Genomic DNA, 9,644 nt, shown 5'->3' on the forward strand with positions numbered 1-9,644 from the left:
AATGATATATATGATTATCATTCCAAGTGTTGTTGTCAACTCAACGTGGTCATTCTTATTTTTCTTTTCTGAAACACCTTTTGTACATCTTTTTAAACTATCTTATTAGTAAAATTATAAAAAGAGAAATGTTCTAATAAGACCACTGGGAATAATATTTAAAAATTAATACCCATTTATGATTTCTTAATTTTACAGGTAATATTTAAATACAACCTCAGAAGAAATTAAATTCTAAATTAATATAAAACAATAATAGCATATGTTTTGTAAAATAAAATAAAAAACTGAGTAAGATGTTAAATAACAATAACCTATAAATAAATAGATTTTTATGCATTATCTTATTATCTATTCATCCGTACAATGCTAGTTGGGAATGATTCTAGGATTTGCATGTTGACATAGCAAGAAATAAACAGCCAACGTTCCACCGTTCCACCTGCTCCATAGATGTTCAACAGTATCAACAAATATACACATTCAATATGTCATATGTGAAATACTAGTATGCTTGATTTCCTTAGTCCAACCAAAAATATACTAATTACCAAAATCAAACAAATACCTTGACCATTATCCTTCCCTTGTAGTACAATAAGAACATATTCGGAGCAGCGGCAACAGAGTAAGAGAGTATATAATCAAAGAAAGAGCTCCAATCACATCTTTCTGGTTGTCAATTCCATGAGGAAATGTTTTATAGAAAACATAGAAAGGGGAAGTGCCCAAATCTCCATAGACTACACCAAGACTCTGATATGCATGCCTCAAAAGTAACAGTGTAGAAATTTTCTAACCAAATCAAACCAATAACAATAGCAAATTATACACCAAATTGTATGGCAAGCATAATATCTTTTGAAACTGTAAATGATAATTAGAGAATGAAGAAATTCCAATTGAAAGTTTAACTTACTCAAGAGACATGTAAAAATATAGATTTCTTACTCTACTCAACATTAGATATGTTTTTGGAGAAGAGTTGGTTCTAACTTGTCTTGATAGCCTTTGTCACCAAGTGGTCAGAAGTCTAATCTTTTTCTGCTCCACTGGAATTCCACCTAATTGCTTACATAGGACTTCCCCATTAATAAAGCATTTCTCATGAAAAAAAAAATCATATCTCTTTGTGAAATCATATCAAAATTTGTATCTAATAATTTGTAATTTTTTATCTGTTGAATCATGACAGATCATTTTGCTTTAATTATATACAATTTAAGCAACTATTTTTCTCAATTTATGTAACGTTATTGTCTCTTGCCCCTCTTTTTTGGCATGCCTAATATCATCTCCTACCTTGACAATAAAGTTTGAACGTATAAACAACAAGTGAAACTCAAGAAAGTGCAACTTCCTTGTTCTTCAATGTAAGAAATAGTTCCTTAAATGTTATTTCACGAGAAAATGCAATTGCCAATAAAGTTTCTCCTAATAATAAATATGTTTATGTCACATTATAAGGATAAGTAGGCAATTACCACATCAGCTACATGTTCTTGTTACTTGGTGTCTGTTGCTTGTGACTTGTATGATATAAATGCATATTGTGTTGGGTTGTGACAAGCATTTACTTTTAATTTCCTGAAAATCATAAAGCAATGGTTTTAAGCAAACATGTAGCAATAGTTTTAAGCAAAAATTAAGGGACTGAACAACAAATAGGAATTTCAGGATCTAATTGAAAGAGATTTCAAAATTATAGGGGCTCATTACACATTTTAAATCATATAGATACCTATTTAAAGATTCAGAGAAAATACAGGGGAAAACATGTGACTTATCTTTTGAAATAAACTTCATTGAACAAGAACTTTTATAACCATAAACAGGCATAAATAGTTCAAGAAACATCAGTATATTTGCTGGCTTAAGCTGTCAATGATTGAAAAAAATACCATTAGTTGTCGATTTAAGACAACCTTGTTACCAGCTGAAGAGTAGAGAGCACTCTTAAGTGTAGTACAAACAGTAGCATCTGGATAAATCTATGATTATAATTACAATCAATACAGTACGTTGTCTACCCAAGCTTCAGAAAAACCAACTAAAGATAACAGATTCCCAAAGTTGCCTTCAGAAAAAAGCTCAACAACATTGAATTCAAAGTTATAAAAGCAAATAAATGAAAATTGACTTATTTTCTAAAGATATTCAAGAATTATGTCAATCCAGTTACAAAAAAGGGAAGTGGACAATGTACATACCTCATTGAACCTTTGCCTTCTCCTATAAGCCTGCATATAGCAATACCCAATATTTCATAAACTCTAAACCAAAAAAACATAAATCTCCAAAAAGAATCAACCAGGAAAGGCCAGATTTTTACACCAGACGCGACCCGAAAAATATGACTTTTCCTTACCAACCTCTACTGGAGTTAAACTTTAAACTTTACACTTGAATTATAGAAAATGCTGAAAAGAAACTTGGAGTGAATTTTGACAATATAAATAAATTTAAACATATTCGTTTGGGTTAGAAAAAGTAACAAGAGAGAGGGGGGATAATTCCTCATAATAATAATAATAATAATAATAATAATAATAATAATAATAATAATAATAATAATAATAATAATAATAAATTAATAAAAAAAGAAGATGAGTGTGAGGAATCAAACCTCTTCCTTTCACAAACGAGCATTCTCTTCCTGGAAAATTGTAATCAAAGACTCTAACTCAATTTATAAGTCTGGAAACAACATAATCACATCATCACCACACACTGCCACTCGCCGAACAAGTTTCAAATTCAAAAATAAAATAAAATTGAAAACAAAAAAAAGTTACTAATTTTTCAGTTACTTTACCCAATCTTTGAGCCTATTCAGTGTTCCAAAACATGCTCTACAAACTATCAGGAACAAATCATCCAAAAATAAAGCAAAACATAAATACAAAGTTTCTCACAATGAAAAAAATCCTAAAATAAAGGAACAAATCCAATAAGATAAAATGTCGAGTTCTAAGAATACACAAAGTAAACAAAACGAAACGAGAGACGAACCGGAGCGGAGACCCGAGTCACCGAACTAGCAAAATGCATTGTAGTTCTTGGAACGAGAAGTACTGCAATCTGGAACGAAAATGCATCAGAGAATAATTTGTTCACAAAAACAAACAAAAATGATCTAGGTCGTGTGAAATGGGGGAAAATACAAATCAATTTTGAAAAACAAACTAGGGCACAAGATGAGAGAACATCGATTGAGAAATGCAGAAATCAGAAGAGTTGGAGAATATGATATACACTGAAAAATCTCTAAGCTCCCGCTGTGATAGCCCTACACCATCTCCGTAAGTGTGTTGTTCTGTAAAAAAAATTCCAGGTAGTAGCTTTCTTAAGAGATAGAAAAGTTAAAATAAAAAATAAAAAATAAAAACTTTGCATGCGGTTTATTAAGAAACCGCAGAAACTTAACAGGGGTTATAAAAATCGCCAGTATGTATCATGTCATACTAGTTTTAGTAGAGGTTATTCTAACCCCTCCTAACAAACCTCTACTAAAATTAAGAATTTTTGTAGTGAAATTCTCCTCCGTGGCCAAGTCCATAGAAGATAAGTTCCCAGTTAATGTATCGTCCTACAAAATTTGAATACAAGAATTCATTTGTAAATATAAGAAACATTATTAGTATATTTTGAGCGAATTATTGAGTTAAAATTATGTGGAATGATGAGAACTTGGATTCAGAGGTAGTTGTGTTCAGAATTGAGTGCTCAAAAAAACTGAAGAGATGTGACATGTAAGAACTGGCTTGACCAAAGGCATCAATTAAAGGGGAAACCCAACTCAAGGTACCCCATTCAACTGCTTCTTTAGCACTGTATTTGGTTTCTTGTTTCTGAGAACTTGTTACCAATGATATCACCAAAAACCTATCGTATTGCATTGTTTCCACATTCAAGCTGGCACATGGCCCTTCATGAGAAATTTTGTTTGTCATTTCTGTCATGGCCACCAGTGTCTGCATCACCAAATTTACATTTTTTCATCTTAGTGATTCATTTGAATCATATTGTTGAGATTTTACTTTAAAATTCATTTAAAATATAAGATTGTGCATGTATCAGGTTATTTGCTGCGAAACCACCATCTATTAGGTCAAAGTTGCCCAAGACATCACCATGGTGGGTTTTGGTTTCAAAGGAATGAGCTGGAAGATAGGTTGGAGCTGCTGAAGTTGAAATGCATATATCCAACAACAACCCATTCAAATTTGGCCTCTTCAACTATTAAAACAAAACTTTATGTTGGCACTTTCTTATTCTATTTTTAATTTTCAAATAAACTCAAATTTTCTTTCTACAATAAATTTATTTAATATAATACATTAATGGAAAAGGGATGAACCTGGAAGCTGGAAAAGATGGTAGGTTGAAGACTTTTGATGTCAAATGCTGAAATGACAACATTGGTCAATGTCTGGTGAAACCTTTTTTCGCCTAGTTTTTCCCTAATAAGCTTGTGTAAATACTTGCCAGCAAGTATACTATTTGCCAGATATATAATATATTGCTTTTGAACAAAAATATATGTTTGGTCTGGTCACTTTTTATTGCATCTAGCATCAAAAGGGCTTTGCTTGTAATAATAATGAACATGAACTATAATTATAACATATTCAATTAACGTATTATAACATATTCAATTAACGTTTGGAAGTGGTTGACTTGTAATATAATGCCCTTTATTATGACATTGCTTTATGATGTCACTTTATCCCCTCTTGATAGGCATCTTTCATGCATATGGAGAATCAATGTTTTTTTTTTCTTGATATTTCTTTTAGAATAAGAAGATGAGAGAAGAACAGAAATATTATTGATTATATGATTGCAATCTTCATGCAGAGTGTACAATCCAAGATATATAAGGTCACCAATTACAGACGCAACAGAGCTAATAAAAAGAAACTACCCAAACTGTATTAACAGATTAACTACCCAAAGGCTATAACAGACTAACATATATATTAATACTAACATCCCCTCGTTAAACTTATGTGGTTGGAACACCAACCATAAGTTTACACCGAAAGTCCAAGAAAGCAGGGCCTGAGATAGGCTTGGTGAGAATGTCGGCGATTTGAAACCTTGCAGGGAGATGAACTAAACTGATTTTGTGTTGTTGGACATAGTCTTTGACAAAATGAAGATCCAGTTCGAAATGTTTGGTACGTGAGTGCATTATAGGATTGGCACTAAGAAGAACAACTCCTAAGTTGTTAGAAAATAGTTGGGGTTGAGGGATGGGTAGGTGCAGTTCATGTAAGATAGATTTCAGCCAAAGAACTTCAGTGAGAGCTGCTGCAATGCTTCGATATTCAGCTTCTGTGCTGCTACGCGATACAACTCGCTGCTTGTGGGAAGACCACGCAATGATGTTGCGACCATAAAAAACACAGTAACCCGTGGTGGATTTACGATCATCAACGTCACCACCCCAGTCAGCATCACTGAAGGCACGAATGGAAGGAGAAGAGCACGACTGAATAATCAAGCCATGGGTGCGAGTACCAGCAAGGTAACGAAGGATGCGTTTGACCGCTTTCCAATGATGATCTTGTGGACTATGCATGTATTGGCAAACCTTGTTTACAGCATAAGACAGTTCCGGACGAGTGATAAGCACGTATTGGAGGGCACCAACGACAGACCGAAACAGAGAGGGATCATGCATGGCGGAGGACGCGTCTTTTTGAAGATGAAGGTTAGTTTGCATGGGTGTGGGAAGAGGTTTAGCTGCATCCATTTTTGTGCGATGAAGAAGTTCATTGATGTATTTTTGTTGCGATAGATGGAGACCACCATTTCTGAGGTGCGTGACTTGCACACCGAGGAAGAAGTGAAGAGGTCCGAGATCTTTTAGAGCAAAGTAGGCACTGAGATTCGAGATTAGTTGCTGGATTGCTGTCATGGAAGATCCTGTAATTATAATGTCATCCACATATATTAAAATGAATATTGTGTATGCGGAGTGAAATTTAACAAATAAGGAGATATCACTTTTGGTGGAATGAAAACCAAGGGATTGAAGAGTTGTACTCAGCTTGTGGAACCAGGATCGTGGGGCTTGTTTGAGCCCATACAACGCTTTGTGTAGTTTACACACTAATTGTGGGGAAGAGGACACAAATCCTGGTGGCTGAACCATGTAGACGTCCTCCTTGAGGTCTCCATTCAAGAAGGCATTGTTGACATCAATTTGATGAATGTGCCAGTTGGCGGAGACGGCATGAGATAAGACAAGACGGATAGTTGCAGGTTTAACAACAGGGCTGTAAGTATCCGTGAAGTCAGTCCCAGCGGTTTGGCTGAACCCCTTTGCAACTAACCTGGCCTTGTGTCGTTGGAATGAACCATCTGCATTGTATTTGTTTTTAAATAACCACTTGCATCCAACAGCTTTGGCACCAGCAGGGAGAGAAGTTAAGGACCAAGTGTGATTGTGGATGAGAGCCGTATATTCATCAGTCATAGCTTGCAACCAAGGAGGAGAAGCCAAAGCTTCTTTAATGGAGGTGGGAATGGGTGGAGTGGTGCTAATGTGAGACATGAAACTTTTGGGTTTGAATATACCAGCCTTGGAGCGAGTTGTCATGGAGTGTTGATTTGTAGAACCCGTATCAGTTTGTATGGGAGGTAGCGGAGGAGAAGGAAGAGGCTCACGAGGAACAGAGGAAGACAGATCCGAGTTGTTATGTGATGCAAGCACAGGCATGGTAGCAGGGTGACGGAGAACAGTGAGATGATGATTAGAGCAACCAGATTCAGATTGAGTGGTGGGGTTGGGGATGAAGTTATATTCAGGTAGATTGTAAGGAAACACATTTTCATTAAAAACAACATGTCTAGACATATAGATCTTACCCGTAGGAGAGAGACATATGTAGCCCCTATTGTGTAGTCTGTAACCAAGAAACAAGCAGCATGCAGATTTGAAGTCTAATTTGTGTTTGTTGTAAGGCCGAAGAAGCGGGTAGCAGGCACAGCCAAAGGTTTTTAGCAGAGTGTAATTTGGTGCAGTGTGAAAAAGTAAAATATGGGGAGATTTGTTTTGAAGAACAGGGGAAGGTAAAATATTAATTAAATATGTTGCAGTGGTAAAAGCTTCGCCCCAGAATTTTATGGGAAGGGAAGTAGCAGCAAGCAGGGTTAGACCCATATCAGAAATGTGTCTGTGCTTGCGTTCAATAGATCCATTTTGTTCGTGTGTGTGAGGGCAGGTGAGGCGATGAAGAATACCATGCAGTTGAGTAAAGGATTTAAAGCATAAAAATTCCTTAGCATTGTCAGTTTGAATAGCACGTAACTTAAACCCAGTTTGATTTTCAGCAAGAATTTTGAAGCGAATAAGAGAGTCTAAAGCTTGAGACTTATTATGCAGAAGGAAAAGCCAAGTATATTTAGTGTGAGCATCTAAAAATGAAATATAGTAACGAGCACCATTGGAAGCACAAACAGGAGCAGGACCCCATATATCAATGAAAATTAATTGCAAAGGTTCAGTATATTGAGTAAGAGAAGAGTGGAAGGGAAGCTGATGAAGCTTTCCACGTATGCATGGAGCACAAAACTGTTTTTGAGAAGTGTAAGAAATTTTACATGCATTTAAAACATTCCGAACAACAGTAAAATTACAGTGTCCCAATCTGTTATGCCAAAGTTGTAGAATGGGTATCTTAGGTGTATAAGCAGCATATTGAACAAAGTGGGTGTGCATGGAGAGAGATGGCGGAAAGACATAAAGTCCTTCTTTAATTACTCCTTGAAGTAAAATCTGATGGGTTTCCTGATGTTTGACATAGCACACGTTAGCATGAAATTCAAAATAAACTTTATTATCTTTGGCAAACTGAGATACGCTAATCAGATTTTTAGTTATAGCAGGAACATGCAACATATGGTGAAGGTTGAACATGGTGTGAGAATTAGGGTCAATATATACAGCAGAACCTGTGTGAGCTATATGGGTACCTTGTCCGTTGCCGAGCTTGAGATCATCATGGCCCTGATAAGGTTGTTTTTTAGTAAAGACCTTGGAGTTTTTGGTTATGTGATGTGTGGCACCAGTATCAGGGTACCAGAGGGGGTCTTCTATAGTAGATGGTGCCCCAAGAATAGACGGAGTAGCATCGTAGTCGATTGGAGAAGTATAGTGAGATAGATTTGCATTATAAGACTCAGTAGCCGGGGAATCATACCTGCGCCAGCATGCATCTGCCGTATGACCAGGTTTGTGGCAGATCTGACAGATTGGTTTTGTAGAATTCCAAGAAGCATCAGGGTTGAGAGGAGGACGAACATGAGGGCGCGGATTGGTTGGGCGAAACCCAGTAGGATGTGGTGATCGACCTCCACGAAAGTTATAGTGGAACGGTTTCTTTTTGTATTGGTTTTTAGGGTTCCAAGAGGAGGAGACGGTATTTACCTGAAGAATGGAGTCTTGGGCCAGTTTGTGCCTTTCAAAGCGTTCTTCTTGTGCGAGGAGAAGGGCTTCAAGATCATCCACCGTATATGGATCTTGACGAGAAAGAATGGCGGTAACGAAGCCATCATATTCTGCAGAAAGCCCATCGAGAATTGCATCCACATGATCAGCAGTAGTTATTGGAGATCCAACCGCAGCAAGGGAGTCAGCAATTTTCTTGATGTCCGTGACATATGTTGTGATAGATTTGTCATTCTTTGGGGTTTTGAGGAGAAGCCGAAACTTTTTAACCATGGCTCGGGTGTGAGAGGCAAAGTGGGTGAGAAGAGAACACCATATTTCAGCAGAGGAATCCAGACCAACCATCTTAGTTAATAGGGAAGAGGACATGGAAGCAAGAAGCCATGCCACCAGGAGTTGATCTTGTTGCTGATAGGTGCAGAACTCAGGATTTGGCACAGATTTATTTTCTTGAGTTAGGAGTTCAGAGGGGACCTTGGTTCCATCCAAGAAGTGCATCAGTTGGAGACCACGTAGTGTGGCACTAACCTGTTTTTTCCACACAAGGAAGTTGTCATTTGTAAGCTTGAGAGAGATGGGAGTGTGGAAGTGATGAACGGCAGTCGAGGTGGTCATCATGCAGTGGTCAGAAATATTATTGATTATATGATTGCAATCTTCATGCAGAGTGTACAACCCAAGATATATAAGGTCACCAATTACAGACGCAACAGAGCTAATAAAAAGAAACTACCCAAACTGTATTAACAGATGGCTCTGATACCATTTTAGAATAAGAAGATGAGAGAAGAACAGAAATATTATTGATTATATGATTGCAATCTTCATGCAGAGTGTACAACCCAAGATATATAAGGTCACCAATTACAGACGCAACAGAGCTAATAAAAAGAAACTACCCAAACTGTATTAACAGATTAACTACCCAAAGGCTATAACAGACTAACATATATATTAATACTAACAATTTCAACTTATTAATAATTCATGTATTATTATTATAATTGAAAATGCTTTATTAATTCAAATTTTCTATTCTCTTCTTTTATAGGTTGATTGTATAACAAGATTCGTTTCACAAAAGTGTGTCATCTTATTAGACATGCAATAAGTTAGGAGGACAATTTGTTCTACTTGGTTCAAGTCCAATGCAATATATTCAGGTCCGTTTTTTCTTTCCTTG

At 36.3% G+C, this 9,644-nt stretch overlaps 1 long non-coding RNA gene across 10 annotated transcripts; it reads right to left on the reverse strand.

Annotated features, from left to right (window-relative positions):
• Positions 1-217: 217 nt before the first annotated feature.
• On the reverse strand, positions 218-3,533 carry LOC137826423 (uncharacterized). Of its 10 annotated transcripts, none has more exons than XR_011083494.1 (7): positions 3,256-3,533; positions 3,013-3,074; positions 2,816-2,859; positions 2,627-2,697; positions 2,211-2,240; positions 569-1,587; positions 218-442 (listed from the first exon to the last, which is right to left on the reverse strand). It is a non-coding gene; the product is annotated as an uncharacterized lncRNA (long non-coding RNA). The 10 variants fall into 10 exon arrangements; XR_011083498.1 differs by lacking the exon at positions 2,816-2,859 and having other exon boundaries at positions 569-795; positions 920-1,587; positions 2,627-2,656; positions 3,013-3,081; XR_011083491.1 differs by having other exon boundaries at positions 3,013-3,081; positions 3,256-3,532.
• Between the last annotated feature and the right edge of the window lie 6,111 nt (positions 3,534-9,644).

Source organism: Phaseolus vulgaris, chromosome 8 (genome assembly GCF_000499845.2).
Source record: "Phaseolus vulgaris cultivar G19833 chromosome 8, P. vulgaris v2.0, whole genome shotgun sequence".
Classification (NCBI taxonomy): domain Eukaryota; kingdom Viridiplantae; phylum Streptophyta; class Magnoliopsida; order Fabales; family Fabaceae; genus Phaseolus; species Phaseolus vulgaris.